Source organism: Halichondria panicea, chromosome 1 (assembly GCF_963675165.1).
Source record: "Halichondria panicea chromosome 1, odHalPani1.1, whole genome shotgun sequence".
NCBI lineage: Eukaryota > Metazoa > Porifera > Demospongiae > Suberitida > Halichondriidae > Halichondria > Halichondria panicea.
The window spans coordinates 7,054,149-7,070,999 of NC_087377.1; the positions used below are offsets into that span (position 1 = coordinate 7,054,149).

The window sequence follows — 16,851 nt, forward strand, 5'->3', positions numbered from 1 at the left end:
CCGCTGATCGCGGCACGGCCTCGGTTAATAATTATACCATAATAACTTGAATCGATTTAGAGCATGCATGCATGCATAGACCACCCAGTTTTTACTGATATTCGATACAACCCATGAAAAGTCAGAAGAAATGTAAAGCAGCTAACAGCATTATCATCTACATGCCACAGCAGCAGTGCAATGTACGTGTTAGTAATTAATATAAAGAGGTGCATGTGCCTAATCTGCCGAGTAAGTTATTATGTTCTCACACAGTTACAGTTATATCTTGTAGATGGGTGGTGGGGGGTGGATGGTGTTGTCTGGAGGGAGATATTGGTTGAGAATAATAAACAGATGTATAGTACACATAGTACGCTTCGCTTCCAAAGGACATATTGACATATTTGCATTTTACCCCACGAAAATTACCCGCTATACGTATTGCAGCATGTAAGTACTAACCACACACCTAGTGTCTTCTCTGTGTGCAGCTCCTCAGTGTTAGTGTCAGGGCGTCGTGGTGGAAGGGCTGGAGAGGGAAACAATCAAAGTTGTTTCATGGACTACAATTACCGGTCATACTACAACTGAACAGTGAATCGAAAAAGGACCAAATAAGGGAAAAATGTCATTCAAGAAAACACAAGAATACAATTAGCAGTAAACATCCACCGAATAAGAGAAACATTTCCTCTAATATTGCATAGGAAACATAAATGTATGTTTCTTAGAGTCACAAGTAATGTTTTCAATATTACACTTGTACACACAATCACAAATCATGCATAAATGATACACCTGCATTGCATGAACTCTTGGGAATTAGTGTAATGTGGAACCAATCACGACATTGTATTAACTGACACGACGAACGACAGTGCCAACATTTAATTTCCCACAGTTTAAAGTGACTTACATTGTACAATACATTAGAAAACAAGACAATAATAATTTATGGGGTGTCCACTCTTAAAACTATTTCGTGTAAGTACAATGTACCGTATAGCTGGTAATTTTCAGGGGGCAAACGCTTCATTCGTGGGTAAAAATTACCCGCTATAAGTATACTTACTAACCACACACCTAGTGTCTTCTCTGTGTGCAGCTCCTCAGTGTTGGTGACAGGGCGTCGTGGTGGAAGGGCTGGAGAGGGAGACAATGAAATGGACTACAGTTACCGGTCATACTACAACTGAACAGTGAATCTAAAAAGGACCAAATAAGGGGAAAATGTCCTCTAAGAAAACATAAGAAGCAGCAAACATCCAACCAAGTACGGAATAAGAGAACATTTCCTCTAATATTGCATAGGAAATCTAATTATATAAATGTATGTGGAGGCAAATTCTCACCCCTGAAAGGATTTGAATGCGGTAGGGAATAATTATTGATATAGTTATAAACACCCAAAACAACAATTGTAATTGTTGCATGAGAGGCAATAAACTTATTGGCTTTGAGATTCATTTTCCGTTTAGTTATGTACGTACTATAACAGATCGCCCTTTTAACAAAACACAGTTTTAACAATGTGGAGATAAAATCTCACCCCTTAAGGGAATAATTTTTATTTGAATGCGGTGGATACATGGGACACACAAAAAGCAAGTAATTGTAGCACGAGAGATGATAAACTTCATTGCTTTAAGATTCATATTCTGTTTAGTCGGCAGGTGGGATTCAGGGAATGAGTAATGTGATAAAGACGCTCTAAAAACAACAAACACTTCCAAAGAATAAGTAGGTAGGTAGGAATTGGGTCAAAAGGTATACTCAGAGTTGATAACAGTGGCGTACCTGGTGGTTCGTTCAGGTCGACTGGTTTCAGCTTGTCCTTGTCCACCTGGACATAGATGACCTTGGTGGAGTCCTTCACCTTGACAACACTGCTGGCTGGCTTGGTCTCTACCGGAATGTACTGCCCTTGTGCTTTGGCAACTACAGGACAGGGCATAACACATGTGCAAGTTATTGAGATATCTGGCCTCTCATGATGAAATGGAAAGTAGTCCAACTAGTTACGAAAACCACCAGCAAAGTTTTGGTGCTACACTACATGTACACACACGAAGCTGTCAACCGTCTCCACTTAGGGAATTAACGAAACGTATATGTACATGCTAACACACTGTACATGTGTAGAAACAAACTACTAAGCACTATCCCTAAAATGTACTAGCTCTCCCATATAAATATAATAGTCATTGTATACACATGCAGTAAACGTATATACTAACTTGACACCTTCTGTCCCAATTAAGTTTGAAACTGGTGGTGGTTTGAGTTTGTCCTTGTCCACCTCAGAGTAGATGACCTTGGATGAGTCCTTCATGATCACCTTGTCAGAAGGTTTGTGTTCTACCAGCATGTACTGGTGCTGCGTGGGAGTGCATGGGTGGTACATATACATACATACATGTATCTAAAGTCAATTTGCCAAACATCTTGCTGTTTTGATTATTTAATGGCCAGTGTAGAATTAGTAAAGGCTTCTGTTTATTGTACATGTATATATGCTTCCTGTCTACTACAATTACGCTGACACACAATTCCTTCAACATACACTACATGTATGTTAAAATTGACCCAACACCCAACAGTAAGTACAGTACAGTACAGAGGACATTGTGACATCGACTAGAGTATAATGACTTTCCCACTGATAATCATGCAATGTCATGAATTGTATTCAAACACAAAGGTTTCAGCTTCCTTCACTGGAATCATTGTACAACTGCCAGACACTTGCCACACATTAATTTGTGTGACCACGCTCACACAGCCGTACAATTCCTCACATCTACATAATTATAATTATTAAAAGACATAAAGTACCCACAAAAGGGGAAAAGGGGAGACTACATAACAGCAAGCAGACAGGCAGCTGTTAATTTAGGGTATAATATACCACACATGAACATATCACAAACAGCATTACATGTATACACACTACATGTATATAAAATTATAGCCCTCACTTGTGCAGCAATCTTTGTCTCAAGTCCACCGTCACCTCCATCCTCTGTAGGCTCTTCCTTTGCTTGTGCAGTAATGTCAGTGGTCTCCTCTGTAAGCACCCCATCGTTGTCCAAACCCTCATCTCCTTTTATCATGGGATGGGGGAGGGGTGGAGGGTTCTCACTGGTGATGGGTGTAGGTTTGCCTGCCTTAGCCGATGCTATTGTTTCATATTCAGGACTTGGCATGTTTTCTTTACGCACAACGTCATAACCTGGTGGAGGTATATCGTCAGTGTCAGCTGTGATGCATTCCAGAGACATGTGCTCAGGGCGGGCGAGATCATAAAATGCTACTTGAGATGTTATTGAGGCAGCCACGTCCTGTAGACAATACACAGTAGTAACATCTTTATTATACTCATTGATACCCCCAACATGGAAAACCATAATAGAAAGACTAATACAGTATATACAATGTTTTGCGAATGAGTGAAATGAGCAGAACATTTGACAATTTGCAATCTGACTTTTGCGATCGTGATGTGGTCACACAATTATCTGTATGGCGATTTTAGGTCATTAAACTCGCACAGTTGAATTATGTTTGATGCTCACAAAATATGCAGTAATACGGTACATTACTTGCCTAACAAATGTAAGGCTACAATTTTGTAACCACAGTGCTAAATGTTTGCTCACATTGAACGCCATTGCGCAGTCTCTTCAGAATCAGGCCAAGAAAAATGTGCTTAAGAAAGTTGTTGGTACATGTACATATAAATACATAGAGCACTATAGCTATCTAGTAGAGCTCTTGCAAGAGTGAGAAAAAGCTAATGCTGATTATGTTTGTAATATTTGTACCCCAAGGAAATTATTGGTCTTGCGGAAATTCTTGAAGCACATGTACGCATCGCAGGGCGAATAGAGAGCTTGGGTAAACTAGTACAGCCATGCATACATACATAACAACACAATCATACAAGTAGCATTGTACGTGCATGAAGCAACGAACTACAGTGTACAGTAGGGACAGAACCACCTGGCATTAGTAACTACGAGTGCCATTGTGCCAGTCAGAATGTTTCCCTAATTTGAACACACTACAACCAACACTATACATGTACATGTATGTACTCAAGCACCCATACAATACAATGAAAGGGTGTTTTCTACATGTATACACTTCCTTCACCAGGTGCTCTATGTAGACACACAACACACATAAACACGCATTGCCAACAAGGCTATAATACTGCATTCCTGGCTCAATGGGCTGTAACTGCACACAATTCTCACGCAGAGTTTTATTTAGGGGGGGGGGGGGAGGCAAATGTCTGGATGAAATGCCGCTACGCGTATACCATAGTTAACCGCCGAATCGCCCACCTGTTTTGATGGCTGCTAAACAAGGGGTGGGCGGATATTTGATTATAGAACATTGTATATGTCTATAATATATAGCTAGTCCTAGTAACTTTTAAAGTCTTGTTTTGTGCACGTTTATGCATGAGCTAGCTAAGCTATTTAACATAGTTGCATCATGTTGACCTTTGACCCAATTATACGCATGTGCAATAGTGGGCGTTTCTACGATTGCAATTAGGCCTCTACAGGGCTTTCAGGCAAAAGTAGGGGATGGGCGGTTCGACGGTTAACTACGGTACGAATGTGTCACAAAACCACAGTAGCGTAAAAAGAAAAAGCGCCTTTACTTGTACTATATAAAGCTCTCACCTGCGCAGCGATCATCGCCTTTTTTTCACCATAGTCAGCACTGTTACTAGATCCATCCTCACTTCCTTGTACTGACTCGTACACACCCTGAGCTTCAGTGCTACCAATGGCCTCCTCCGTACGATGATCTTTCACGTAGCTGATTGATAGATCTTTCTTCCAAGACTCATCAACTTTCCCATCTACTGACTGATTCTCCACACCCTGGCTGATAGAGCTCTCTACTGACATAACACCAGCACTTTCGTTATCCACGGCAGGATTGTAGGCAGGTGGTAGATCAGGTGCCTCACTGTCTCTTCGTATCATGGGAGGGGGAAGGGGTGGAGGGTTCCCACTAGTGAATGTAGGTTTGCCTGCCAAAACTACAGGACTTGGCATGTTCTCACGGCGGGCGACATCGTAGAGTGCTATAACTTCTTTTTGAGATGTTATTGAGGCACCCATGACCTGTAGACAACACACATTATCAACATGATTATGCATGCTATGACTGTATATATATTTGAATGCTCTTTGTCAAAACTCAGAATACCAAACTAATGAGGGAGGATATGCACTTATGTAAGTACCTTAGAGCGTAAACAACTTAAAAAAACCTGATTTATAATTGTGTGAAAGTGACCCACTTTAGAGTTTCTTGATACACGCCCCAAACTAAAAGTCCTACTTTCCTCAAACAAGTGGTGAGATAACTGTGAATAACCAGCAGGAAACGGTCACCACACCATAATGGCAAAAGTGATTGAATTAAACAGGTGACCCATGCACATACAGGATGTGTATATAGTTAGAACACAGGGTTCTTAATTGGGCAAATACCTAAGGATAGAAAGCCAAACAAACACAGTAGCTACTATTACAAATGTAGCTTAAAAAACACCTAGAACTGTCAAACACAGAGTATGTGTTGCAACTCGACAAAGCACATTCAGGGAGAACCCAAACATACAGTTGATGCAATCACTCACCAATTCTTGGGAAGCTGTGTTTGTTGATATTCCCTGAGAATCACTGTATAAAGAGAACCATGATCCTTGATTTCAATATAAACGGTAAGACTCTTGCTAACAGGATAATACAAGCTACAACCTACCACCTCTCTAAAACGCACTACGGGAGTTACATTTGTGAATTCATGGTAATTAATGCTCCGTTATAAACATGTGCATGTAGGTCACCTAAAGAACACACAAAATAGCAAGAATTATATAGTCAGCAGGTAAGAGAGTTCAAGTGATACATGTATATACTGTATACCGTATACCGTATTACTGGAATGTTTTGTGAGCATCAAACATTGCGAACTTTGCAAGGATTGATCAATAAAATCGCAAAACCTAAATTAGTACTCGTAAATACACACGATCCTTGCCAAAATGCAATACAGTAGAACCTCGATTATCCGGACACCTTGGTTCCAGAAGCAGGCCGGATAAGTGAATATGCCGGATAATCGAATAGATAAACCACGCCTTGATCCACCCACTTTATTGATAAACAGCAGTGCCACATGGTTGTCTGCGCATGCGCAGAAGATAAGCAGACATGTATCCATGGTAATAGCTGCAACGCGCATGCACATTTGAGGGACACGCCCATTTTCTAATCTGATTAAAAAGAAAACTGCCAAGCCGGATAATCAAGGTTCCGGATAATGGAGGGCCGGATAATGGAGGTTCTACTGTAGTTAGATAGCAAAGGATTAATTTATCTGCTGATTTGGCTCATTTGCGTTTTCACCAGTGATTAAGGTTCCGTGAAATCGAAGGGCTTAATTTTCGCTGTTTTCATGGAACTAACAATTCTCCCCACAAAAATTAGGTCCACGAAATGCTTAGCTAACAGAAGACACAACATCACGCGATATTTATTCAACGAAACGCTAAGGAGTGCCTCAAAAATTACGCGCTATTGTTAAAAAACCAGTAGGCTTTAACTAGGATTGGCATCACTTTTGTACGTTTTTAGCACTTTTCATCATAGCTGATTGTAAGCCATTACTACGTGGTGAACATAATCGAATCATGGGAGCAGCACATTCCATACATCACCTTTCATCGTCCTTGCTGGCTCGTTTGCCTTTCTTCACCAGAACGAAAAGAATTATCGCAATGAATACGAAAACGACCAGAGTAACAACAATGGCTACAGAGAGAGAGAGAGAGAGTATCATAATTTATAAAAGAAGAGAGGGTATGCAACTCCACTATCAATACACGTAGCTAGCAGAGTTCAAATGTGGGCGGATGAATGTGTGAATTTGCATGAGTGCTAAAATTAGAAGTTCTATTTTTAGAATTTCTACGTGTATTTCTATGCACAATCATGCACATTCTATCCGCCCACGTTTGAACTCTGCTCTTTTATTTTTGCATGCCCTTTCTTCTTTATAAGCCCTTGATATTGCTAGCTATGTAAAATGGCAATGGAACTCAATCATATACTACATATAATTATGACACGTACTTGCTTACCTATTGTTAGTATGGGCAATGGAGCTGGAGATTCAGTAGTAGTAGTATCAGGAGGTGATTGTGTAGAGGGAGGACCTGCAAGAGGAAGAATAGAGCACATGAAACTGAAACTAACTCTTGGCTTACTGGTTGGTAGCTCCAATTGACTGATGAAGGATACCTTCCCATCAAAGATGGTCTCACCAGAATCACTGTTCCAAGTGTACACTACCACATAAACAGTGGAAGTCGTATTAAGAGTGACAACAGTTCTGTCATTAGGTGGTTCAATAAAACCAATCATCACCATTGGATCAAGAGAGGTTGGAGAGGTTTTAGATGGAAACAACGCCAGACAACTCTGGCCAGTGGTAGTGCAGGTCACTTCAGCACTTCCGTTTGATAGTCTATTGACAGTGATGCCCTCAGATTTAGGTGGAGAATTTGGTTCACTGGAAGATTCTGAGGAAATGGTAACCCAAAAACAATTAAATTACTACAAAAGAAGGTACGTGTACAAGATTGACACACTGGTCGACTCACCATTACTCAAAAACATAGTTTCATTGTCAGCCGCCACAGACATGGGAATTCTTGGTACACTCATATTGTTGTTCTCAAGGTCAAATGCAACCACACTGTAATTTCCACTAACAGCCACCGGGATGGTAAAATGGTCACTTATATTCCGTCGAATTGGCAGTAGTCTTATGCTTTCTAAGTCCAATGAGTTGTCAGACAATACACCTATCACACAGACAAGAGCTCCGGGAGAGATGGTACCTTCAACATACTCAATGCTCGCACAGTTTCCTTCAGGGCAAACGTCCACAATTAAATCTTGAACATCAGTTGTTCCTATGGAAAACGTTGTAAATATTAAATACCGTAGAAACTGGATTATTAGCGCATGCGCTTTTAGGGTCAATAGCAGAGCTCTATACGCTTATATTCGAGAATGCGCCTATAATGCAGTCATTTCGAGCCCCACCCAGCAACCGGATGTCTCTGTGATGAGAGCTGACTCGCAAGCTGGCTAGAAAGCGAGCAAGCAAGGCAAGCAGGCAACCCAAACTGGATATATAATGTTACAGTTCATTTTACAGTTCATTTATATACATCATTTAAATTCATATTCATTCATATTGACCAGGAACATGGAATAAAAGGACCTCATCCATGTCTCACATTCTCTCAGCATGATCAGACAAGGTAACAGCATGCCCAGAGTCCTTACAGATGGATATCACCAGCTATATAGCTATATCATGCACTGTACAAGCTAACTAGCTCATAGATAAACAAAATTAGCTGAATCAATTCTAAAATTTCACTAATAACCTTCGCATAATTGGAAAAGCGCTTCAATTCAAGTATAAAAAGCCTGCAGTTGAGCATGCGCTTAAAATAAAGATACGCTTATAATCGAGTAAGCGCTAATAATCCAGTTTCTACGGTACAGTAGAACTTCAATTATCCGGACACTTTGGTTCCAGAGGCAGACCGGATAACTTAATATGCCAGATAATCTAATGGATAAACCACCATGTCTTGATCACCCACTTCATTGATAAACAGCAGTGTCTGTGGCGCAAACAGGGTTTCATCTAGGATTAAAAGTTTTTGGGGGGAAGGTTTACGCACGCCGCAAAATGTTTGGCTACTCTCACATGTGTTGATCACATCCTTATTACATACTAGTGCATCACAGTAGATCTATAGTTACATATTGCACATCAGACAGTACTAATGTGATGATGGCATTATTATACACACATTTTGGGGGAGAAGATGAGCATTTTGGGGGGGGAGGTTCACCCTAGCCCCCCCCCCCAATAGATGAAACCCTGGCAAAAAATAAACATGCCTGTGTCCACGGTAACAGCAGGTAATTGCACATGCGGATTAAGGAACACGCCCATTTTCAGAGAAAATTGCCAAGCCGGATAATCGAGGTTCTACTGTAACTACTACTCGAATAATACGACTTACTGATTAGCATGTCCTTGAATATGAGGCGCACGCCCATGATCGAAGTAAGTGTCACAGATATGTTGATTATTCGGTCAGTGGGAAGAGAGACATTTATCATTTGGGGGTCTTCGATGGTCATACTGATGGGTGCCAATATGTCAGAGGTCACTTGGTAGGAGGTGAAGTTGGTACAGTTTGGTACCTAAGAGGTGAGCTGAATAAGTGTGTCTTACAGTTAATACGTCTCTTACCATACCACCAAGATGTACTATTTTCCTCGATACATTTCCTCCCTGACTGATGAGGGGAGCAACATTGTTATTATCTGTGGTAATTACCAACTTTAAAACACGTTTAATAAAATTCACAGTACCTGTTACTTGTGTAAAGAGCCCAGTGACTGGTTCACTGGACCTTCCTTCCATTCCTGACTCACTAGTAATTGGAGTTACAGTGAAAGTGAATATATCACAGACAGTGTGGTTCTTAAGTTGTTGATAATTAAACTGCACTTGATTTTGAATCCCATTTAGAGGAGGAAGTGCAACCATCTCATTGGTGACAAGAGGCACCAGGGAGATGTCCACACGATAGGCGAGGTTATTCATAGCGAAATTATTCATTATGGAGACGGTAATTTTGGTTTCACCATTCAACACCTCAAGCATTACACGCTCTGAGAAAATAAGCACAGTAACTCAAGGTATACTTTCTACAATACACGCTCTGAGAAAAAAGGCCTCATTGAAAGCAACTGTGTCAAGATGTACGCTCTACAAATAATTGTACTACTCACCAACTATCAACGTTGCATTCCTTGACAAAGTTACACTACTCAGTGAAACTGCTACACACTGAATGACACTGTAGTTGAACTGTGAGCTAGCTGGGATGGTCAGCACTGAGGGACGACCTGAAGTGCCTCCAGCTACTCTGATTTCAGGTGAAAAGGCAGGGTCTCTAGACTCAACACCATTCATAAGCCAAGCATGAGCTAATGCTGCAGGAGACAGGCACTCAAACTCTGCCAATAATCCCTCGGCTTGTACCACTGACTCGGGCTCAATTGTAAACTGCTGGGCTGTGCATTGCATGTAAATATAGTGACAACAATACAGCTATATACCATACCTTCAATAACTGTGGTTGTAAGAAGCATCCCAACTACAATGCACAAGATAGTTGTCTGATAGGCCATAGTTGGCACTGACTCAATCCACGAGAGCTACAATAATAATAATCAATGATTCATGAATAGTACGTGTTGTAGGGTACCGTAAAAAGTCTAGTTAAAGGCGCCACAAAACTAGAACAGAGATAATTAATTATGCAAGCTTAGACGGCACTTCATTTAGAAGGGAGGCCACATTTAAATTACAAGATAAAATTATTTAGCTTGAAAGTTTAATAGGTGCACAATTAGAGGCAAAAAATTTAGACTGTTCAGTTCGGCACTGGAGTAGACTACCGAATGTCAATAATCGTCAGCTAAAATTGCGTATAATGGACGAATAAAACGAGATTGATTCTAACTAACTGCACACACCAATAGGTGGCTATGGGACTACTAACCAGCGAAAATTTGGGTGGGCCAAGCCAATTTCAGTCGGAGCTGTGATTACTAGAAAAAAACTGAAATTGACTTGGCCCACCCAAAGCTTCACTCGCCGAACATCGAATGTTCGGCGAGCGTAATTTATTTCCGCTTTTGCCAGAACTATGCAGTTAGTTAGAATTTTGTTCGTGCATTATACGCACTTTTAGCTGACGACTATTGACATCTAACGAAATTCGGTAGTCTACTCTATAATCTCTATAATTAGACTTCACCCACAAATGAAGCTACCATGCCTACCTTACCTGCAGTGCAAAGCAACCACGAAAATATTATCCACGAAATGACTAAATATTGGCTCAACCACGAATGTACTGTAGTAGCACAGTATTGTAAAAATTGATGGTTACCCTATTACTCGTATAGCGGGTAATTTTCGGGGGGGAAAACATTAATGAGACAATGTTTCTGTACGGTTTCTGTCGCCGAATCTGTTTAATAGTTGTGAAACTAGTTGTGTTTGGTGTCTGTGATGGTTACTGGACCTAACCCTATCAGCACATAATAGCCATACAAGCTAGATCCAGACTTTCTCTGCTGTTGCAGGCTGTGAGTCTTTTGTTAACATAGCAGGCTAAGGGTAGCTGTCAGAATGCTATCAGATAGACTAGAAACCTTCAATCAAACTTCCTATCTATATACTTCCTTCAATCCACTTCCGTTCGTTGTTATGTCATTGTTTTACTGAGCATATACGATGTTATCCAAAGCCCCCAGACATAGCTCAGAGTCAGAGTCACTATACTTCCTATACTTAATTGATTATGTCTTCACTAGGGCCCACAGAGGAGGCTGCAACCATACCACCAGCAACACAGATCTCTACACTTCCTGTCTATTTCCGGCCATTCCGTTGCCCGGAAGGAGGTCGGGAATCAAGCCTATCCAATTAACAGTCAGGAGGCCAAGGTCCAATTTCTACCTGATATAATTAAATATGCATTTATCATTACATCATTAATAAATCGGTGCCAAAATGAGCGATTTAATAGCTGTCTGTTTAACCGTCTTTTCTGGATGACAGCGCCAAGAACTACAACTTTAAACAGTTTGAAGGATCGTATGGAAGTGTAATGCAATCGTTTCCAGCCAGTCAAGGTAAGAAGGCATGAAAATATGCCAACCTGAGTAGCACCCACTAAAATCAGTGTTGCCGTAGTATATGTTTTCTTACCGTGCAAAAAGTTGGTTCCCATTAATTTTATACCTTGGATTTAGATAGAGTAAGAGTAGGTCGATATATTCTGTAGCCTGTGATAGGATGCACAAAAAAAGTTATGATGAAACGAGTTTTTATGTCTGAACGGTCTGTCTCCATGTTCATATTTTATTTTATTTTCTTCTGCAAGTCTCTATCAGTGTCTCTGCTACAGAATTAAGGGCACACCATCATGAGAGAATGCACTGTATACTGCAACTCTCCTCTCTGTCTTCAGCCCCGCCCCCTTTTTTGTTTGTAAACAAAAAATATGTTAGCTCTGAACTGGCTTATTTATGACCTATTATTATTATTATAACATATTTAAAGGTTGCTTATTACAGTGTATTCCTTAATTGTTTCTTTTGCAGATTTCTTTAAAAACCAGACGGCTAGATCTATGAGGGTTTTGGCATGCTCTAGCTTCATAAATTTCTCAAAATTTGATGGGCTGCAAACGATGGGAATCAACTTTTTGCACGGCATGTTTAAAACCTCTAATTTTGTTATGAAACGGGGCTAGACGCAAAAATCCAGGAGAAACAGTTTGTTGACTAGTATCAATCTACTCTAGAAAGATCAGACAAGAGTTTAGGACAGGTTAGAACTTCTGAGCATTAGCAGTAAAGAAGATACATTTGTTCAAAGTGAGGATAGAAAAACGGAAGCAAAAACCGCAAGAGCAAGGCAGTGTCCGGAATTGCTTCTGCATGGTTTTTAATTAAAACGGTCCTTGGCCCCCCCTGACTGTTAAGCATAATGACCTAACCTATTATGCACCAAATTATGCCAGTAATTTGCCAGGGCCTACCGCAGGGGGGTAGGCAGGGGAGGTGCTTTGGGTGCTTGAGCACCCCCCCTACCTGACTCTACTTAAAGCTTACTTGAAGATACAGTTGAGCTCAGCACTCCAGATTTAGCTTTGTTAGCTGCATACTGAACTAGCTATTCTAGCTATTCACCTAAGAGAGTTAGTAGCTGGACTCTGCCGTTAGGAAAGATATAAACTTATTATTGATTTGCATGCTGGTTTTGCAAACTGCATGGAAGGTCACAGAGGGTTCAGCTATTCACTTCCTGCATGCATGGGTGGAGCTCAATATAATAATTAACGTTCAGCTAACTTCTGAGAGCTAGCTAGCTGCCTTGTACATGCAGTGCATAGAGGACTGTACTCATCATCAGACACATCCAAGTGCCTCGAGAGACTTGCCAATACTGACCTCCAGATGTATATGCCCCTTCAGGCTTGCACAGTTGTACAGTTGTACAGTTGCAGCCCCTTGTTTCTTTGTTTCTTTTATGCATATTATAATGTCATCCTGTGCATGAGTCTGTGCCTGTAAGGCTCCCGATTGAGATGGACAAAGGAGCCTGCAAAGGAGGCTTTGCTAAGTATTTTATTTGTATGTAGGCTTCTCTATGCATTGGGCCACGCCCAACTATGCAGATGACGTCACTAATAAGAGGTGTGGTTTCCGGTCAACCAAATTTCGGAAAGCACCCCCTTCTCCAAAATCCTGGCTAAGCCCTAGCTGGGCGTAGCCCGGCACCCGTTCCTAACGGGTGGCCGGGGGACATCATCCATGTCCAACGGGGACATGCTTATATAGGATGTGTACTGCTGCACTGAGGAGTGCAGCCCAATCAGATTGCAGTATTTCTAAGATAACGATATTCATAACCGGACGTGCAGTTTATAATTTTATTCATAAACAAACAGAGCAGCATTCTGCGGTTTATAATTTTATTCATGATGCGTACAGAGCAGTATTGCATAACACAGCAGTACAAGTTCTACATAAGCGTGTCCCCGGCCACCCGTTACGCCCCTGCTACCTTTACCTGCAGTGCAAGCTCCAACCACGAAAATATTACCCACGAAATGTCTCAATATTGTTGAACCACGAATAATTATTTTATCCCCCAAAAATTACCCGCTATACGCTATACGGTATGCTTCAACCAATAAAACCGCGAATATTTCATGTATTTTGCCCCACAAAGATTACCCGACCAGCTATACGGCGTACAGCCGCATAATAGCCGGCCGATCAGAGTATTTAAGCATAGATAAAAGAGACAAATGGATAGGAAACACTTAGCGCATCGAAAAGTATCCGCGTTTCCCCCAGGATTCATTCGAGGCCGCCTACTGTACATGGAAAAAAAATGGCCAAAAACACAAAAAAGAGACAAATGATTGTCTTACTGTCAGTGTGAGAACCCTGCTGCTGAACTTTTACTTCTGTTTAATACTTGAGGCTATATGACACACAGTACACTACTTATATAGATTGTTCTAGCTGTATTATAGGTGTTATTGGTACAAGAAACATCCTAAGTAGTGAAAGCAATGTTTCTGTACCTCTAGCTACTTCTTAGCAATCCCAAAAAAGTTTCTGTTATTTCCAAATGATACCTAGTATAAAGGGACATTAAATTGAAGTGGTAGGGAGACTTGGAAAGGTCTAAATTTTTCAAAACAGCCATAGAAGTAGTTTTCCTGGGGGTTTCAGCGAAACACGGCTGTATAGTATAGTACTACCTTAATACAGCTCACCTCTGTTATGAATTCTTTTTTTCTTGAGGCTTTCAGACAAGGGGAGTAAGTATCTTGGCTAGCATAGCTAATGTGTACGTGTAAATAGAGTCTTCATACACCCGTCCTGATATGTAGTTTAATTAAGGACCAGAGGAGGTACGACATAGGTTGACCTTTTTGCTAATGAGTTACTCCCGTATTGCATTCCTGCAGCATGACAGGATGTCACGCCCACATTTACCTAGAGAAGGGTGTGGCGATGTGTCATAATTTATCACCAAGTTTCACGGAGGAATTTGAGTGTACGGAGAAAGAAGAGAGTATACGGAAGCACAACACCAAAACTTGCTCTCCTAGCTAGCTAAAAGACTACCAACGATCATAGTACTCTACAGTAGTTATAAATAATAAAAAAAAGTGATCAATTTCACCATTTCTATGTACAGCACATTGTATGGCAGCCAAGACAGGTAATGAGCATGCTGACTATAAAATAATCCCTTTGTAGTTTTAGCCACGCCCTATAACGCGGAGTGTTTCACGCAAACATTTTCGTTTCCAATCCCCTTCCTTTTCAATCTATGTTTAAACGCCCATGGTAAACTCTGTCTTAGAATTCATAACAGAGGTGAGCTGTATTAAGGTAGTACTATACTATACAGCCGTGTTTCGCTGAAACCCCCAGGAAAACTACTTCTATGGCTGTTTTGAAAAATTTAGACCTTTCCAAGTCTCCCTACCATTTCAATTTAATGTCCCTTTATACTAGGTATCATTTGGAAATAACAGAAACTTTTTTGGGATTGCTAAGAAGTAGCTAGAGGTACAGAAACATTGCTTTCACTACTTAGGATGTTTCTTGTACCAATAACACCTATAATACAGCTAGAACAATCTATATAAGTAGTGTACTGTGTGTCATATAGCCTCAAGTATTAAACAGAAGTAAAAGTTCAGCAGCAGGGTTCTCACACTGACAGTAAGAATCATTTGTCTCTTTTTTGTGTTTTTGGCCATTTTTTTCCATGTACAGTAGGCGGCCTCGAATGAATCCTGGGGGAAACGCGGATACTTTTCGATGCGCTAAGTGTTTCCTATCCATTTGTCTCTTTTATCTATGCTTAAATACTCTGATCGGCCGGCTATTATGCGGCTGTACGCCGTATAGCTGGTCGGGTAATCTTTGTGGGGCAAAATACATGAAATATTCGCGGTTTTATTGGTTGAAGCATACCGTATAGCGTATAGCGGGTAATTTTTGGGGGATAAAATAATTATTCGTGGTTCAACAATATTGAGACATTTCGTGGGTAATATTTTCGTGGTTGGAGCTTGTACTGCAGGTAAAGGTAGCAGGGGCGTAACGGGTGGCCGGGGACACGCTTATGTAGAACTTGTATAGTGCATGCAGAGCTAACTACTATAAGTAGCAACACTCAGTCACCATGGGCAAGTTTTTCTATGCACTCTTCTCAAAAGGCTGCGATGCATGTCATTGCAAGTAAGCAACACTTAGCATAACTCGAGAACGAATTGCAAATACACTAATTAAATCCAAGAAAACATGACTAGAAGGCCTATAGAAACCCTTACTTGCACTTCATTGATCCTTGAGCAGCTGTAGCGGCTATAGTCTACACATAAACACACTACCGTATACCCGTAATACCTCGCTTGAATGCGCATGCGCACCAAGACATAATTATTATATGCGATTGCATTTATTATATGCATAGATTGAAAAGGAAGGGGATTGGAAACGACCATGCAGGCCTCCCTGTGTAAATGGTTGAAACACTCCGCGTTATGATTTCGTGCTCGCGATTATTTTTGTTTTGACCGTACTCTGGTTGTATTTCAACTGTTTCTAGCTCTCCTATCCACTAGCGATCACTCAGAGGCTGGGAGGTTACTCTAGAGAAGTAAGTTTACACCACTGACACGCTCTAATTTGTCTAAGTCAGCTGTCTTTACTCTGTTTTTAGTTTTTGTTGAGTATAGCTTGAATTACTCCATGTTAACTTTTTTGTTTCCCTGCTGCATGCGAAGCCTAAACAGCAAAAGACATTGCTTAACTTGGTTATTGTGTATCTAAGTACTATATAGAATGGTTTCATGCCATGGATAAGCTTTACTGTTCATAACCGTTTGCAGTATAGTCCTTCAAACTGCTTTAGTATACTTTTAGACACACCACGGGCCTTGACCTATCACGACTTCATAGTAAGGGCTATTCCTTCTTTTATAGCATTTATTTGTTTAGTGATAGTGGTTGCGTTGCTTAGTCGACCTTTTAGAGCTATATTCTCTTTACTTTTTAGAATATTCAACACTAAAAGTGATCAATTTCACCATTTCTATGTACAACACATTGTATGGCAGCC

General features: G+C 40.7%; 1 protein-coding gene across 1 annotated transcript in view; it reads right to left on the minus strand.

The window, feature by feature from the left end:
- Positions 1-16,851, minus strand: part of LOC135339285 (uncharacterized) — a gene marked incomplete in the record, with an annotated part of 254,087 nt that overhangs the window by 144,376 nt on the left and 92,860 nt on the right.